Here is an 18,364-nt window from a genome sequence, read left to right as displayed (position 1 = left end):
CAATTTTCTGATGAAAAACGATGACCCGTGATCTGTCGAAATTTCTCCAGATGGTCAGAAATGGAAATTTTTATAATGTTTAATTTTTTGAGTGTAAATGACTATTCCATGTAAATTATCACTTTTGGAACAAAAACAAGTGTGTTTAGAGTCACTTTAATGCCTGAAATTGGTCGAAATAGAAGCTTCTGAATAGGAGAAAAAGTCTGTAATAATGGCAATTTTGGTCACATTGAGGCTTTAAAAAGTAGTTATTCAACATCAGACACATTCCAAATGACATTTTGAATCAATTTTTCTACAGTCCAAAAAATCAATTTTCTGATGAAAAACGATGACCCGTGACCTGTCAAAATTTCTCCAGATGGTCAGAAATGGAAATTTTTTAATGTTTAATTTTTTGAGTGTAAATGACTATTCCATGTAAATTATCACTTTTGGAACAAACATAAGTGTGTTTATAGTCACTTTAATGCCTGAAATTGGTCGGAATAGAAGCTTCTGAATAGGAGAAAAAGTCTGTAATAATGGCAATTTTGGTCACATTGAGGCTTTAAAAAGTAGTTATTCAACATCAGACACATTCCAAATGACATTTTGAATCAATTTTTCTACAGTCCAAAAAATCAATTTTCTGATGAAAAACGATGACCCGTGACCTGTCGAAATTTCTCCAGATGGTCAGAAATGGAAATTTTTTAATGTTTAATTTTTGGACTGCTAATGACTATTCCATGTAAATTATCACTTTTGGAACAAAAATAAGTGTGTTTAGAGTCACTTTAATGCCTGAAATTGGTCGAAATAGAAGCTTCTGAATAGGAGAAAAAGTCTGTAATAATGGCAATTTTGGTCACATTGAGGCTTTAAAAAGTAGTTATTCAACATCAGACACATTCCATATGACATTTTGAATCAATTTTTCTACAGTCCAAAAAATCAATTTTCTGATGAAAAACGATGACCCGTGACCTGTCGAAATTTCTCCAGATGGTCAGAAATGGAAATTTTTCAATGTTTAATTTTTTGACTGCTAATGACTATTCCATGTAAATTATCACTTTTGGAACAAAGAAAAGTGTGTTTAGAGTCACTTTAATGTCTGAAATTGGTTTAAATAGAAGCTTCTGAATAGGAGAAAAAGTCTGTAATAATGGCAATTTTGGTCACATTGAGGCTTTAAAAAGTAGTTATTCAACATGAGGCACACTCCAAATGACATTGTAAATACATTTTTCTACAGTCCAAAAATTCAATTTTCTGATGAAAAACGATGACCCGTGACCTGTCGAAATTTCTCCAGATGGTCAGAAATGGAAATTTTTTAATGTTTAATTTTTTGAGTGTAAATGACTATTCCATGTAAATTATCACTTTTGGAACAAAAATAAGTGTGTTTATAGTCACTTTAATGCCTGAAATTGGTTGGAATAGAAGCTTCTGAATAGGAGAAAAAGTCTGTAATAATGGCAATTTTGGTCACATTGAGGCTTTAAAAAGTAGTTATTCAACATGAGGCACATTCCAAATGACATTTTGAATCAATTTTTCTACAGTCAAAAAAAATCAATTTTCTGATGAAAAACGATGACCCGTGACCTGTCGAAATTTCTCCAGATGGTCAGAAATGGAAATTTTTTAATGTTTAATTTTTTTAGTGTAAATGACTATTCCATGTAAATTACCACTTTTGTAACAAAAATAGGTGTGTTTAGAGTCACTTTAATGCCTGAAATTGGTCGAAATAGAAGCTTCTGAATAGGAGAAAAAGTCTGTAATAATGGCAATTTTGGTCACATTGAGGCTTTAAAAAGTAGTTATTCAACATGAGGTACATTCCAAATGACATTTTGAATCAATTTTTCTACAGTCCAAAAAATCAATTTTCTGATGAAAAACGATGACACGTGATCTGTCGAAATTTCTCCAGATGGTCAGAAATGGAAATTTTTTAATGTTTAAGTTTTTTGAGTGTAAATGACTATTCCATGTAAATTATCACTTTTGGAACAAAAATAAGTGTGTTTAGAGTCACTTTAATGACTGAAATTGGTCAAAATAGAAGCTTCTGAATAGGAGAAAAAGTCTGTAATAATGGCAATTTTGGTCACATTGAGGCTTGAAAAAGTAGTTATTCAACATGAGGTACATTCCAAATGACATTTTGAATCAATTTTTCTACAGTCCAAAAAATCAATTTTCTGATGAAAAACGATGACCCGTGATCTGTCGAAATTTCGCCAGATGGTCAGAAATGGAAATTTTTTAATGTTTAATTTTTTGACTGCTAATGACTATTCCATGTAAATTATCACTTTTGGAACAAAAATAAGTGTGTTTAGAGTCACTTTAATGCCTGAAATTGGTCGAAATAGAAGCTTCTGAATAGGAGAAAAAGTCTGTAATAATGGCAATTTTGGTCACATTGAGGCTTTAAAAAGTAGTTATTCAACATCAGGCACATTCCAAATGACATTTTGAATCAATTTTTCTACAGTCCAAAAAATCAATTTTCTGATGAAAAATGATGACCCGTGACCTGTCGAAATTTCTCCAGATGGTCAGAAATGGGAATTTTTTAATGTTTAATTTTTTGACTGCTAATGACTATTCCATGTAAATTAGCACTTTTGGAAAAAAAATAAGTGTGTTTAGAGTCACTTTAATGCCTGAAATTGGTCAAAATAGATGCTTCTGAATAGGAGAAAAAGTCTGTAATAATGGCAATTTTGGTCACATTGAGGCTTTAAAAAGTAGTTATTCAACATGAGGCACACTCCAAATGACATTTTAAATACATTTTTCTACAGTCCAAAAAATCAATTTTCTGATGAAAAACGATGACACGTGACCTGTCGAAATTTCTCCAGATGGTCAGAAATGGAAATTTTGTAATGTTTAATTTTTTTAGTGTAAATGACTATTCCATGTAAATGATCACTTTTGGAACAAAAATAGGTGTATTTAGAGTCACTTTAATGCCTGAAATTGGTCGAAATAGAAGCTTCTGAATAGGAGAAAAAGTCTGTAATAATGGCAATTTTGGTCACATTGAGGCTTTAAAAAGTAGTTATTCAACATGAGGTACATTCCAAATGACATTTTGAATCAATTTTTCTACAGTCCAAAAAATCAATTTTCTGATGAAAAACGATGACCCGTGATCTGTCGAAATTTCTCCAGATGGTCAGAAATGGAAATTTTTATAATGTTTAATTTTTTGAGTGTAAATGACTATTCCATGTAAATTATCACTTTTGGAACAAAAATAAGTGTGTTTAGAGTCACTTTAATGCCTGAAATTGGTCGAAATAGAAGCTTCTGAATAGGAGAAAAAGTCTGTAATAATGGCAATTTTGGTCACATTGAGGCTTTAAAAAGTAGTTATTCAACATCAGACACATTCCAAATGACATTTTAAATCAATTTTTCTACAGTCCAAAAAATCAATTTTCTGATGAAAAACGATGACCCGTGACCTGTCAAAATTTCTCCAGATGGTCAGAAATGGAAATTTTTTAATGTTTAATTTTTTGAGTGTAAATGACTATTCCATGTAAATTATCACTTTTGGAACAAACATAAGTGTGTTTATAGTCACTTTAATGCCTGAAATTGGTCGGAATAGAAGCTTCTGAATAGGAGAAAAAGTCTGTAATAATGGCAATTTTGGTCACATTGAGGCTTTAAAAAGTAGTTATTCAACATCAGACACATTCCATATGACATTTTGAATCAATTTTTCTACAGTCCAAAAAATCAATTTTCTGATGAAAAACGATGACCCGTGACCTGTCGAAATTTCTCCAGATGGTCAGAAATGGAAATTTTTTAATGTTTAATTTTTTGACTGCTAATGACTATTCCCTGTAAATTATCACTTTTGGAACAAAAATAAGTGTGTTTAGAGTCACTTTAATGCCTGAAATTGGTCGAAATAGAAGCTTCTGAATAGGAGAAAAAGTCTGTAATAATGGCAATTTTGGTCACATTGAGGCTTTAAAAAGTAGTTATTCAACATGAGGCACATTCCAAATGACATTTTGAATCAACTTTTCTACAGTCAAAAAAATCAATTTTCTGATGAAAAACGATGACCCGTGACCTGTCGAAATTTCTCCAGATGGTCAGGATTGGAAATTTTTTAATGTTTAATTTTTTGAGTGTAAATGACTATTCCATGTAAATTATCACTTTTGGAACAAAAATAAGTGTGTTTAGAGTCACTTTAATGCCTGAAATTGGTCGAAATAGAAGCTTCTGAATAGGAGAAAAAGTCTGTAATAATGGCAATTTTGGTCACATTGAGGCTTTAAAAAGTAGTTATTCAACATCAGACACATTCCAAATGACATTTTGAATCAATTTTTCTACAGTCCAAAAAATCAATTTTCTGATGAAAAACGATGACCCGTGACCTGTCGAAATTTCTCCAGATGGTCAGAAATGGAAATTTTTTAATGTTTAATTTTTTGACTGCTAATGACTATTCCATGTAAATTATCACTTTTGGAACAAACATAAGTGTGTTTAGAGTCACTTTAATGCCTGAAATTGGTCGAAATAGAAGCTTCTGAATAGGAGAAAAAGTCTGTAATAATGGCAATTTTGGTCACATTGAGTCTTTAAAAAGTAGTTATTCAACATCAGACACATTCCATATGACATTTTGAATCAATTTTTCTACAGTCCAAAAAATCAATTTTCTGATGAAAAACGATGACCCGTGACCTGTCGAAATTTCTCCAGATGGTCAGAAATGGAAATTTTTCAATGTTTAATTTTTTGACTGCTAATGACTATTCCATGTAAATTATCACTTTTGGAACAAAAATAAGTGTGTTTAGAGTCACTTTAATGTCTGAAATTGGTTGAAATAGAAGCTTCTGAATAGGAGAAAAAGTCTGTAATAATGGCAATTTTGGTCACATTGAGGCTTTAAAAAGTAGTTATTCAACATGAGGCACACTCCAAATGACATTGTAAATACATTTTTCTACAGTCCAAAAATTCAATTTTCTGATGAAAAACGATGACCCGTGACCTGTCGAAATTTCTCCAGATGGTCAGAAATGGAAATTTTTTAATGTTTAATTTTTTGACTGCTAATGACTATTCCATGTAAATTATCACTTTTGGAACAAAAATAAGTGTGTTTAGAGTCACTTTAATGCCTGAAATATGTCGAAATAGAAGCTTCTGAATAGGAGAAAAAGTCTGTAATAATGGCAATTTTGGTCACATTGAGGCTTTAAAAAGTAGTTATTCAACATCAGACACATTCCATATGACATTTTGAATCAATTTTTCTACAGTCCAAAAAATCAATTTTCTGATGAAAAACGATGACCCGTGACCTGTCGAAATTTCTCCAGATGGTCAGAAATGGAAATTTTTCAATGTTTAATTTTTTGACTGCTAATGACTATTCCATGTAAATTATCACTTTTGGAACAAAAATAAGTGTGTTTAGAGTCACTTTAATGTCTGAAATTGGTTGAAATAGAAGCTTCTGAATAGGAGAAAAAGTCTGTAATAATGGCAATTTTGGTCACATTGAGGCTTTAAAAAGTAGTTATTCAACATGAGGCACATTCCAAATGACATTTTGAATCAATTTTTCTACAGTCAAAAAAAATCAATTTTCTGATGAAAAACGATGACCCGTGATCTGTCGAAATTTCTCCAGATGGTCAGAAATGGAAATTTTTTAATGTTTAAGTTTTTTGAGTGTAAATGACTATTCCATGTAAATTATCACTTTTGGAACAAAAATAAGTGTGTTTAGAGTCACTTTAATGTCTGAAATTGGTTGAAATAGAAGCTTCTGAATAGGAGAAAAAGTCTGTAATAATGGCAATTTTGGTCACATTGAGGCTTTAAAAAGTAGTTATTCAACATGAGGCACACACCAAATGACATTGTAAATACATTTTTCTACAGTCCAAAAATTCAATTTTCTGATGAAAAACGATGACCCGTGACCTGTCGAAATTTCCCCAGATGGTCAGAAATGGAAATTTTTTAATGTTTAATTTTTTGAGTGTAAATGACTGTTCCATGTAAATTATCACTTTTGGAACAAAAATAAGTGTGTTTATAGTCACTTTAATGCCTGAAATTGGTCGGAATAGAAGCTTCTGAATAGGAGAAAAAGTCTGTAATAATGGCAATTTTGGTCACATTGAGGCTTTAAAAAGTAGTTATTCAACATGAGGCACATTCCAAATGACATTTTGAATCAATTTTTCTACAGTCCAAAAAATCAATTTTCTGATGAAAAACGATGACCCGTGATCTGTCGAAATTTCTCCAGATGGTCAGAAATGGAAATTTTTTAATGTTTAATTTTTTGAGTGTAAATGACTATTCCATGTAAATTATCACTTTTGGAACAAAAATAAGTGTGTTTAGAGTCACTTTAATGCCTGAAATTAGTTAAAATAGAAGCTTCTGAATAGGAGAAAAAGTCTGTAATAATGGCAATTTTGGTCACATTGAGGCTTTAAAAAGTAGTTATTCAACATGAGGCACACTCCAAATGACATTTTAAATACATTTTTCTACAGTCCAAAAAATCAATTTTCTGATGAAAAACGATGACACGTGACCTGTCGAAATTTCTCCAGATGGTCAGAAATGGAAATTTTGTAATGTTTAATTTTTTTAGTGTAAATGACTATTCCATGTAAATGATCACTTTTGGAACAAAAATAGGTGTGTTTAGAGTCACTTTAATGCCTGAAATTGGTCGAAATAGAAGCTTCTGAATAGGAGAAAAAGTCTGTAATAATGGCAATTTTGGTCACATTGAGGCTTTAAAAAGTAGTTATTCAACATGAGGTACATTCCAAATGACATTTTGAATCAATTTTTCTACAGTCCAAAAAATAAATTTTCTGATGAAAAACGATGACCCGTGATCTGTCGAAATTTCTCCAGATGGTCAGAAATATATATTTTTTTAATGTTTAATTTTTTGAGTGTAAATGACTATTCCATGTAAATTATCACTTTTGGAACAAAAATAAGTGTGTTTAGAGTCACTTTAATGCCTGAAATTGGTCGAAATAGAAGCTTCTGAATAGGAGAAAAAGTCTGTAATAATGGCAATTTTGGTCACATTGAGGCTTTAAAAAGTAGTTATTCAACATCAGACACATTCCAAATGACATTTTGAATCAATTTTTCTACAGTCCAAAAAATCAATTTTCTGATGAAAAACGATGACCCGTGACCTGTCGAAATTTCTCCAGATGGTCAGGATTGGAAATTTTTTAATGTTTAATTTTTTGAGTGTAAATGACTATTCCATGTAAATTATCACTTTTGGAACAAAAATAAGTGTGTTTAGAGACACTTTAATGCCTGAAATTGGTCGAAATAGAAGCTTCTGAATAGGAGAAAAAGTCTGTAATAATGGCAATTTTGGTCACATTGAGGCTTTAAAAAGTAGTTATTCAACATCAGACACATTCCAAATGACATTTTGAATCAATTTTTCTACAGTCCAAAAAATCAATTTTCTGATGAAAAACGATGACCCGTGACCTGTCGAAATTTCTCCAGATGGTAAGAAATGGAAATTTTTTAATGTTTAATTTTTTGACTGCTAATGACTATTCCATGTAAATTATCACTTTTGGAACAAAAATAAGTGTGTTTAGAGTCACTTTAATGCCTGAAATTGGTCGAAATAGAAGCTTCTGAATAGGAGAAAAAGTCTGTAATAATGGCAATTTTGGTCACATTGAGGCTTTAAAAAGTAGTTATTCAACATCAGACACATTCCATATGACATTTTGAATCAATTTTTCTACAGTCCAAAAAATCAATTTTCTGATGAAAAACGATAACCCGTGACCTGTCGAAATTTCTCCAGATGGTCAGGATTGGAAATTTTTTAATGTTTAATTTTTTGAGTGTAAATGACTATTCCATGTAAATTATCACTTTTGGAACAACAATAAGTGTGTTTAGAGTCACTTTAATGCCTGAAATTGGTCGAAATAGAAGCTTCTGAATAAGAGAAAAAGTCTGTAATAATGGCAATTTTGGTCACATTGAGGCTTTAAAAAGTAGTTATTCAACATCAGACACATTCCAAATGACATTTTGAATCAATTTTTCTACAGTCCAAAAAATCAATTTTCTGATGAAAAACGATGACCCGTGACCTGTCGAAATTTCTCCAGATGGTCAGAAATGGAAATTTTTTAATGTTTAATTTTTTGACTGCTAATGACTATTCCATGTAAATTATCACTTTTGGAACAAAAATAAGAGTGTTTAGAGTCACTTTAATGCCTGAAATTGGTCGAAATAGAAGCTTCTGAATAGGAGAAAAAGTCTATAATAATGGCAATTTTGGTCACATTGAGGCTTTAAAAAGTAGTTATTCAACATGAGGCACATTCCAAATGACATTTTGAATCAACTTTTCTACAGTCCAAAAAATCTATTTTCTGATGAAAAACGGTGACCCGTGACCTGTCGAAATTTCTCCAGATGGTCAGGATTGGAAATTTTTTTATGTTTAATTTTTTGAGTGTAAATAACTATTCCATGTAAATTATCACTTTTGGAACAAAAATAAGTGTGTTTAGAGTCACTTTAATGCCTGAAATTGGTCGAAATAGAAGCTTCTGAATAGGAGAAAAAGTCTGTAATAATGGCAATTTTGGTCACATTGAGGCTTTAAAAAGTAGTTATTCAACATCAGACACATTCCAAATGACATTTTGAATAAATTTTTCTACAGTCCAAAAAATCAATTTTCTGATGAAAAACGATGACCCGTGACCTGTCAAAATTTCTCCAGATGGTCAGAAATGGAAATTTTTTAATGTTTAATTTTTTGACTGCTAATGACTATTCCATGTAAATTATCACTTTTGGAACAAAAATAAGTGTGTTTAGAGTCACTTTAATGCCTGAAATTGCTCGAAATAGAAGCTTCTGAATAGGAGAAAAAGTCTGTAATAATGGCAATTTTGGTCACATTGAGGCTTTAAAAAGTAGTTATTCAAAATGAGGCACACTCCAAATGACATTTTAAATACATTTTTCTACAGTCCAAAAAATCAATTTTCTGATGAAAAACGATGACCCGTGACCTGTCGAAATTTCTCCAGATGGTCAGAAATGGAAATTTTTCAATGTTTAATTTTTTGACTGCTAATGACTATTCCATGTAAATTATCACTTTTGGAACAAAAATAAGTGTGTTTAGAGTGACTTTAATGTCTGAAATTGGTTGAAATAGAAGCTTCTGAATAGGAGAAAAAGTCTGTAATAATGGCAATTTTGGTCACATTGAGGCTTTAAAAAGTAGTTATTCAACATGAGGCACACTCCAAATGACATTGTAAATACATTTTTCTACAGTCCAAAAATTCAATTTTCTGATGAAAAACGATGACCCGTGACCTGTCGAAATTTCTCCAGATGGTCAGAAATGGAAATTTTTTAATGTTTAATTTTTTGAGTGTAAATGACTATTCCATGTAAATTATCACTTTTGGAACAAAAATAAGTGTGTTTATAGTCACTTTAATGCCTGAAATTGGTCGGAATAGAAGCTTCTGAATAGGAGAAAAAGTCTGTAATAATGGCAATTTTGGTCACATTGAGGCTTTAAAAAGTAGTTATTCAACATCAGACACATTCCAAATGACATTTTGAATCAATTTTTCTACAGTCCAAAAAATCAATTTTCTGATGAAAAACGATGACCCGTGACCTGTCGAAATTTCTCCAGATGGTCAGGATTGGAAATTTTTTAATGTTTAATTTTTTGACTGCTAATGACTATTCCATGTAAATTATCACTTTTGGAACAAAAATAAGTGTGTTTAGAGTCACTTTAATGCCTGAAATTGGTCGAAATAGAAGCTTCTGAATAGGAGAAAAAGTCTGTAATAATGGCAATTTTGGTCACATTGAGGCTTTAAAAAGTAGTTATTCAACATGAGGCACACTCCAAATGACATTTTAAATACATTTTTCTACAGTCCAAAAAATCAATTTTCTGATGAAAAACGATGACACGTGACCTGTCGAAATTTCTCCAGATGGTCAGAAATGGAAATTTTGTAATGTTTAATTTTTTTAGTGTAAATGACTATTCCATGTAAATGATCACTTTTGGAACAAAAATAGGTGTGTTTAGAGTCACTTTAATGCCTGAAATTGGTCGAAATAGAAGCTTCTGAATAGGAGAAAAAGTCTGTAATAATGGCAATTTTGGTCACATTGAGGCTTTAAAAAGTAGTTATTCAACATGAGGTACATTCCAAATGACATTTTGAATCAATTTTTCTACAGTCCAAAAAATCAATTTTCTGATGAAAAACGATGACCCGTGATCTGTCGAAATTTCTCCAGATGGTCAGAAATGGAAATTTTTATAATGTTTAATTTTTTGACTGCTAATGACTATTCCCTGTAAATTATCACTTTTGGAACAAAAATAAGTGTGTTTAGAGTCACTTTAATGCCTGAAATTGGTCGAAATAGAAGCTTCTGAATAGGAGAAAAAGTCTGTAATAATGGCAATTTTGGTCACATTGAGGCTTTAAAAAGTAGTTATTCAACATGAGGCACATTCCAAATGACATTTTGAATCAACTTTTCTACAGTCCAAAAAATCTATTTTCTGATGAAAAACGGTGACCCGTGACCTGTCGAAATTTCTCCAGATGGTCAGGATTGGAAATTTTTTTATGTTTAATTTTTTGAGTGTAAATGACTATTCCATGTAAATTATCACTTTTGGAACAAAAATAAGTGTGTTTAGAGTCACTTTAATGCCTGAAATTGGTCGAAATAGAAGCTTCTGAATAGGAGAAAAAGTCTGTAATAATGGCAATTTTGGTCACATTGAGGCTTTAAAAAGTAGTTATTCAACATGAGGCACACTCCAAATGACATTTTAAATACATTTTTCTACAGTCCAAAAAATCAATTTTCTGATGAAAAACGATGACACGTGACCTGTCGAAATTTCTCCAGATGGTCAGAAATGGAAATTTTGTAATGTTTAATTTTTTTAGTGTAAATGACTATTCCATGTAAATGATCACTTTTGGAACAAAAATAGGTGTGTTTAGAGTCACTTTAATGCCTGAAATTGGTCGAAATAGAAGCTTCTGAATAGGAGAAAAAGTCTGTAATAATGGCAATTTTGGTCACATTGAGGCTTTAAAAAGTAGTTATTCAACATGAGGTACATTCCAAATGACATTTTGAATCAATTTTTCTACAGTCCAAAAAATCAATTTTCTGATGAAAAACGATGACCCGTGATCTGTCGAAATTTCTCCAGATGGTCAGAAATGGAAATTTTTATAATGTTTAATTTTTTGACTGCTAATGACTATTCCCTGTAAATTATCACTTTTGGAACAAAAATAAGTGTGTTTAGAGTCACTTTAATGCCTGAAATTGGTCGAAATAGAAGCTTCTGAATAGGAGAAAAAGTCTGTAATAATGGCAATTTTGGTCACATTGAGGCTTTAAAAAGTAGTTATTCAACATGAGGCACATTCCAAATGACATTTTGAATCAACTTTTCTACAGTCCAAAAAATCTATTTTCTGATGAAAAACGGTGACCCGTGACCTGTCGAAATTTCTCCAGATGGTCAGGATTGGAAATTTTTTTATGTTTAATTTTTTGAGTGTAAATGACTATTCCATGTAAATTATCACTTTTGGAACAAAAATAAGTGTGTTTAGAGTCACTTTAATGCCTGAAATTGGTCGAAATAGAAGCTTCTGAATAGGAGAAAAAGTCTGTAATAATGGCAATTTTGGTCACATTGAGGCTTTAAAAAGTAGTTATTCAACATCAGACACATTCCAAATGACATTTTGAATAAATTTTTCTACAGTCCAAAAAATCAATTTTCTGATGAAAAACGATGACCCGTGACCTGTCAAAATTTCTCCAGATGGTCAGAAATGGAAATTTTTTAATGTTTAATTTTTTGACTGCTAATGACTATTCCATGTAAATTATCACTTTTGGAACAAAAATAAGTGTGTTTAGAGTCACTTTAATGCCTGAAATTGCTCGAAATAGAAGCTTCTGAATAGGAGAAAAAGTCTGTAATAATGGCAATTTTGGTCACATTGAGGCTTTAAAAAGTAGTTATTCAAAATGAGGCACACTCCAAATGACATTTTAAATACATTTTTCTACAGTCCAAAAAATCAATTTTCTGATGAAAAACGATGACCCGTGACCTGTCGAAATTTCTCCAGATGGTCAGAAATGGAAATTTTTCAATGTTTAATTTTTTGACTGCTAATGACTATTCCATGTAAATTATCACTTTTGGAACAAAAATAAGTGTGTTTAGAGTGACTTTAATGTCTGAAATTGGTTGAAATAGAAGCTTCTGAATAGGAGAAAAAGTCTGTAATAATGGCAATTTTGGTCACATTGAGGCTTTAAAAAGTAGTTATTCAACATGAGGCACACTCCAAATGACATTGTAAATACATTTTTCTACAGTCCAAAAATTCAATTTTCTGATGAAAAACGATGACCCGTGACCTGTCGAAATTTCTCCAGATGGTCAGAAATGGAAATTTTTTAATGTTTAATTTTTTGAGTGTAAATGACTATTCCATGTAAATTATCACTTTTGGAACAAAAATAAGTGTGTTTATAGTCACTTTAATGCCTGAAATTGGTCGGAATAGAAGCTTCTGAATAGGAGAAAAAGTCTGTAATAATGGCAATTTTGGTCACATTGAGGCTTTAAAAAGTAGTTATTCAACATCAGACACATTCCAAATGACATTTTGAATCAATTTTTCTACAGTCCAAAAAATCAATTTTCTGATGAAAAACGATGACCCGTGACCTGTCGAAATTTCTCCAGATGGTCAGGATTGGAAATTTTTTAATGTTTAATTTTTTGAGTGTAAATGACTATTCCATGTAAATTATCACTTTTGGAACAAAAATAAGTGTGTTTAGAGACACTTTAATGCCTGAAATTGGTCGAAATAGAAGCTTCTGAATAGGAGAAAAAGTCTGTAATAATGGCAATTTTGGTCACATTGAGGCTTTAAAAAGTAGTTCTTCAACATCAGACACATTCCAAATGACATTTTGAATCAATTTTTCTACAGTCCAAAAAATCAATTTTCTGATGAAAAACGATGACCCGTGACCTGTCGAAATTTCTCCAGATGGTCAGAAATGGAAATTTTTTAATGTTTAATTTTTTGACTGCTAATGACTATTCCATGTAAATTATCACTTTTGGAACAAAAATAAGTGTGTTTAGAGTCACTTTAATGCCTGAAATTAGTTGAAATAGAAGCTTCTGAATAGGAGAAAAAGTCTGTAATAATGGCAATTTTGGTCACATTGAGGCTTTAAAAAGTAGTTATTCAACATGAGGCACACTCCAAATGACATTTTAAATACATTTTTCTACAGTCCAAAAAATCAATTTTCTGATGAAAAACGATGACCCGTGACCTGTCGAAATTTCTCCAGATGGTCAGAAATGGAAATTTTTTAATGTTTAATTTTTTTAGTGTAAATGACTATTCCATGTAAATGATCACTTTTGGAACAAAAATAGGTGTGTTTAGAGTCACTTTAATGCCTGAAATTGGTCGAAATAGAAGCTTCTGAATAGGAGAAAAAGTCTGTAATAATGGCAATTTTGGTCACATTGAGGCTTTAAAAAGTAGTTATTCAACATGAGGTACATTCCAAATGACATTTTGAATCAATTTTTCTACAGTCCAAAAAATCAATTTTCTGATGAAAAACGATGACCCGTGATCTGTCGAAATTTCTCCAGATGGTCAGAAATGGAAATTTTTATAATGTTTAATTTTTTGACTGCTAATGACTATTCCCTGTAAATTATCACTTTTGGAACAAAAATAAGTGTGTTTAGAGTCACTTTAATGCCTGAAATTGGTCGAAATAGAAGCTTCTGAATAGGAGAAAAAGTCTGTAATAATGGCAATTTTGGTCACATTGAGGCTTTAAAAAGTAGTTATTCAACATGAGGCACATTCCAAATGACATTTTGAATCAACTTTTCTACAGTCCAAAAAATCAATTTTCTGATGAAAAACGATGACCCGTGACCTGTCAAAATTTCTCCAGATGGTCAGAAATGGAAATTTTTTAATGTTTAATTTTTTGACTGCTAATGACTATTCCATGTAAATTATCACTTTTGGAACAAAAATAAGTGTGTTTAGAGTCACTTTAATGCCTGAAATTGCTCGAAATAGAAGCTTCTGAATAGGAGAATAAGTCTGTAATAATGGCAATTTTGGTCACATTGAGGCTTTAAAAAGTAGTTATTCAAAATGAGGCACACTCCAAATGACATTTTAAATACGTTTTTCTACAGTCCAAAAAATCAATTTTCTGATGAAAAACGATGACCCGTGACCTGTCGAAATTTCTCCAGATGGTCAGAAATGGAAATTTTTCAATGTTTAATTTTTTGACTGCTAATGACTATTCCATGTAAATTATCACTTTTGGAACAAAAATAAGTGTGTTTAGAGTGACTTTAATGTCTGAAATTGGTTGAAATAGAAGCTTCTGAATAGGAGAAAAAGTCTGTAATAATGGCAATTTTGGTCACATTGAGGCTTTAAAAAGTAGTTATTCAACATGAGGCACACTCCAAATGACATTGTAAATACATTTTTCTACAGTCCAAAAATTCAATTTTCTGATGAAAAACGATGACCCGTGACCTGTCGAAATTTCTCCAGATGGTCAGAAATGGAAATTTTTTAATGTTTAATTTTTTGAGTGTAAATGACTATTCCATGTAAATTATCACTTTTGGAACAAAAATAAGTGTGTTTATAGTCACTTTAATGCCTGAAATTGGTCGGAATAGAAGCTTCTGAATAGGAGAAAAAGTCTGTAATAATGGCAATTTTGGTCACATTGAGGCTTTAAAAAGTAGTTATTCAACATCAGACACATTCCAAATTACATTTTGAATCAATTTTTCTACAGTCCAAAAAATCAATTTTCTGATGAAAAACGATGACCCGTGACCTGTCGAAATTTCTCCAGATGGTCAGAAATGGAAATTTTTTAATGTTTAATTTTTTGACTGCTAATGACTATTCCATGTAAATTATCACTTTTGGAACAAAAATAAGTGTGTTTAGAGTCACTTTAATGCCTGAAATTGGTCGAAATAGAAGCTTCTGAATAGGAGAAAAAGTCTGTAATAATGGCAATTTTGGTCACATTGAGGCTTTAAAAAGTAGTTATTCAACATGAGGCACATTCCAAATGACATTTTGAATCAATTTTTCTACAGTCAAAAAAAATCAATTTTCTGATGAAAAACGATGACCCGTGACCTGTCGAATTTTCTCCAGATGGTCAGAAATGGAAATTTTTTAATGTTTAATTTTTTGAGTGTAAATGACTATTCCATGTAAATTATCACTTTTGGAACAAAAATAAGTGTGTTTAGAGTCACTTTAATGCCTGAAATTAGTTGAAATAGAAGCTTCTGAATAGGAGAAAAAGTCTGTAATAATGGCAATTTTGGTCACATTGAGGCTTTAAAAAGTAGTTATTCAACATGAGGCACACTCCAAATGACATTTTAAATACATTTTTCTACAGTCCAAAAAATCAATTTTCTGATGAAAAACGATGACACGTGACCTGTCGAAATTTCTCCAGATGGTCAGAAATGGAAATTTTGTAATGTTTAATTTTTTTTGTGTAAATGACTATTCCATGTAAATGATCACTTTTGGAACAAAAATAGGTGTGTTTAGAGTCACTTTAATGCCTGAAATTGGTCGAAATAGAAGCTTCTGAATAGGAGAAAAAGTCTGTAATAATGGCAATTTTGGTCACATTGAGGCTTTAAAAAGTAGTTATTCAACATGAGGTACATTCCAAATGACATTTTGAATCAATTTTTCTACAGTCCAAAAAATCAATTTTCTGATGAAAAACGATGACCCGTGATCTGTCGAAATTTCTCCAGATGGTCAGAAATGGAAATTTTTATAATGTTTAATTTTTTGAGTGTAAATGACTATTCCATGTAAATTATCCCTTTTGGAACAAAAATAAGTGTGTTTAGAGTCACTTTAATGCCTGAAATTGGTCGAAATAGAAGCTTCTGAATAGGAGAAAAAGTCTGTAATAATGGCAATTTTGGTCACATTGAGGCTTTAAAAAGTAGTTATTCAACATCAGACACATTCCAAATGACATTTTGAATCAATTTTTCTACAGTCCAAAAAATCAATTTTCTGATGAAAAACGATGACCCGTGACCTGTCAAAATTTCTCCAGATGGTCAGAAATGGAAATTTTTTAATGTTTAATTTTTTGAGTGTAAATGACTATTCCATGTAAATTATAACTTTTGGAACAAAAATAAGTGTGTTTATAGTCACTTTAATGCCTGAAATTGGTCGGAATAGAAGCTTCTGAATAGGAGAAAAAGTCTGTAATAATGGCAATTTTGGTCACATTGAGGCTTTAAAAAGTAGTTATTCAACATCAGACACATTCCATATGACATTTTGAATCAATTTTTCTACAGTCCAAAAAATCAATTTTCTGATGAAAAACGATGACCCGTGACCTGTCGAAATTTCTCCAGATGGTCAGAAATGGAAATTTTTTAATGTTTAATTTTTTGACTGCTAATGACTATTCCCTGTAAATTATCACTTTTGGAACAAAAATAAGTGTGTTTAGAGTCACTTTAATGCCTGAAATTGGTCGAAATAGAAGCTTCTGAATAGGAGAAAAAGTCTGTAATAATGGCAATTTTGGTCACATTGAGGCTTTAAAAAGTAGTTATTCAACATGAGGCACATTCCAAATGACATTTTGAATCAACTTTTCTACAGTCAAAAAAATCAATTTTCTGATGAAAAACGATGACCCGTGACCTGTCGAAATTTCTCCAGATGGTCAGGATTGGAAATTTTTTAATGTTTAATTTTTTGAGTGTAAATGACTATTCCATGTAAATTATCACTTTTGGAACAAAAATAAGTGTGTTTAGAGTCACTTTAATGCCTGAAATTGGTCGAAATAGAAGCTTCTGAATAGGAGAAAAAGTCTGTAATAATGGCAATTTTGGTCACATTGAGGCTTTAAAAAGTAGTTATTCAACATCAGACACATTCCAAATGACATTTTGAATCAATTTTTCTACAGTCCAAAAAATCAATTTTCTGATGAAAAACGATGACCCGTGACCTGTCGAAATTTCTCCAGATGGTCAGAAATGGAAATTTTTTAATGTTTAATTTTTTGACTGCTAATGACTATTCCATGTAAATTATCACTTTTGGAACAAAAATAAATGTGTTTAGAGTCACTTTAATGCCTGAAATTGGTCGAAATAGAAGCTTCTGAATAGGAGAAAAAGTCTGTAATAATGGCAATTTTGGTCACATTGAGGCTTTAAAAAGTAGTTATTCAACATCAGACACATTCCATATGACATTTTGAATCAATTTTTCTACAGTCCAAAAAATCAATTGTCTGATGAAAAACGATGACCCGTGACCTGTCGAAATTTCTCCAGATGGTCAGAAATGGAAATTTTTCAATGTTTAATTTTTTGACTGCTAATGACTATTCCATGTAAATTATCACTTTTGGAACAAAAATAAGTGTGTTTAGAGTCACTTTAATGTCTGAAATTGGTTGAAATAGAAGCTTCTGAATAGGAGAAAAAGTCTGTAATAATGGCAATTTTGGTCACATTGAGGCTTTAAAAAGTAGTTATTCAACATGAGGCACACTCCAAATGACATTGTAAATACATTTTTCTACAGTCCAAAAATTCAATTTTCTGATGAAAAACGATGACCCGTGACCTGTCGAAATTTCTCCAGATGGTCAGAAATGGAAATTTTTTAATGTTTAATTTTTTGAGTGTAAATGACTATTCAATGTAAATTATCACTTTTGGAACAAAAATAAGTGTGTTTAGAGTCACTTTAATGCCTGAAATTGGTCGAAATAGAAGCTTCTGAATAGGAGAAAAAGTCTGTAATAATGGCAATTTTGGTCACATTGAGGCTTTAAAAAGTAGTTATTCAACATCAGACACATTCCAAATGACATTTTGAATCAATTTTTCTACAGTCCAAAAAATCAATTTTCTGATGAAAAACGATGACCCGTGACCTGTCGAAATTTCTCCAGATGGTCAGAAATGGAAATTTTTTAATGTTTAATTTTTTGAGTGTAAATGACTATTCCCTGTAAATTATCACTTTTGGAACAAAAATAAGTGTGTTTAGAGTCACTTTAATGCCTGAAATTGGTCGAAATAGAAGCTTCTGAATAGGAG

Source organism: Triturus cristatus, chromosome 9 (assembly GCF_964204655.1).
Source record: "Triturus cristatus chromosome 9, aTriCri1.1, whole genome shotgun sequence".
Classification (NCBI taxonomy): domain Eukaryota; kingdom Metazoa; phylum Chordata; class Amphibia; order Caudata; family Salamandridae; genus Triturus; species Triturus cristatus.
The sequence above is the reverse complement of the archived record's forward strand: the minus strand, read 5'-3'. Positions refer to the sequence as shown.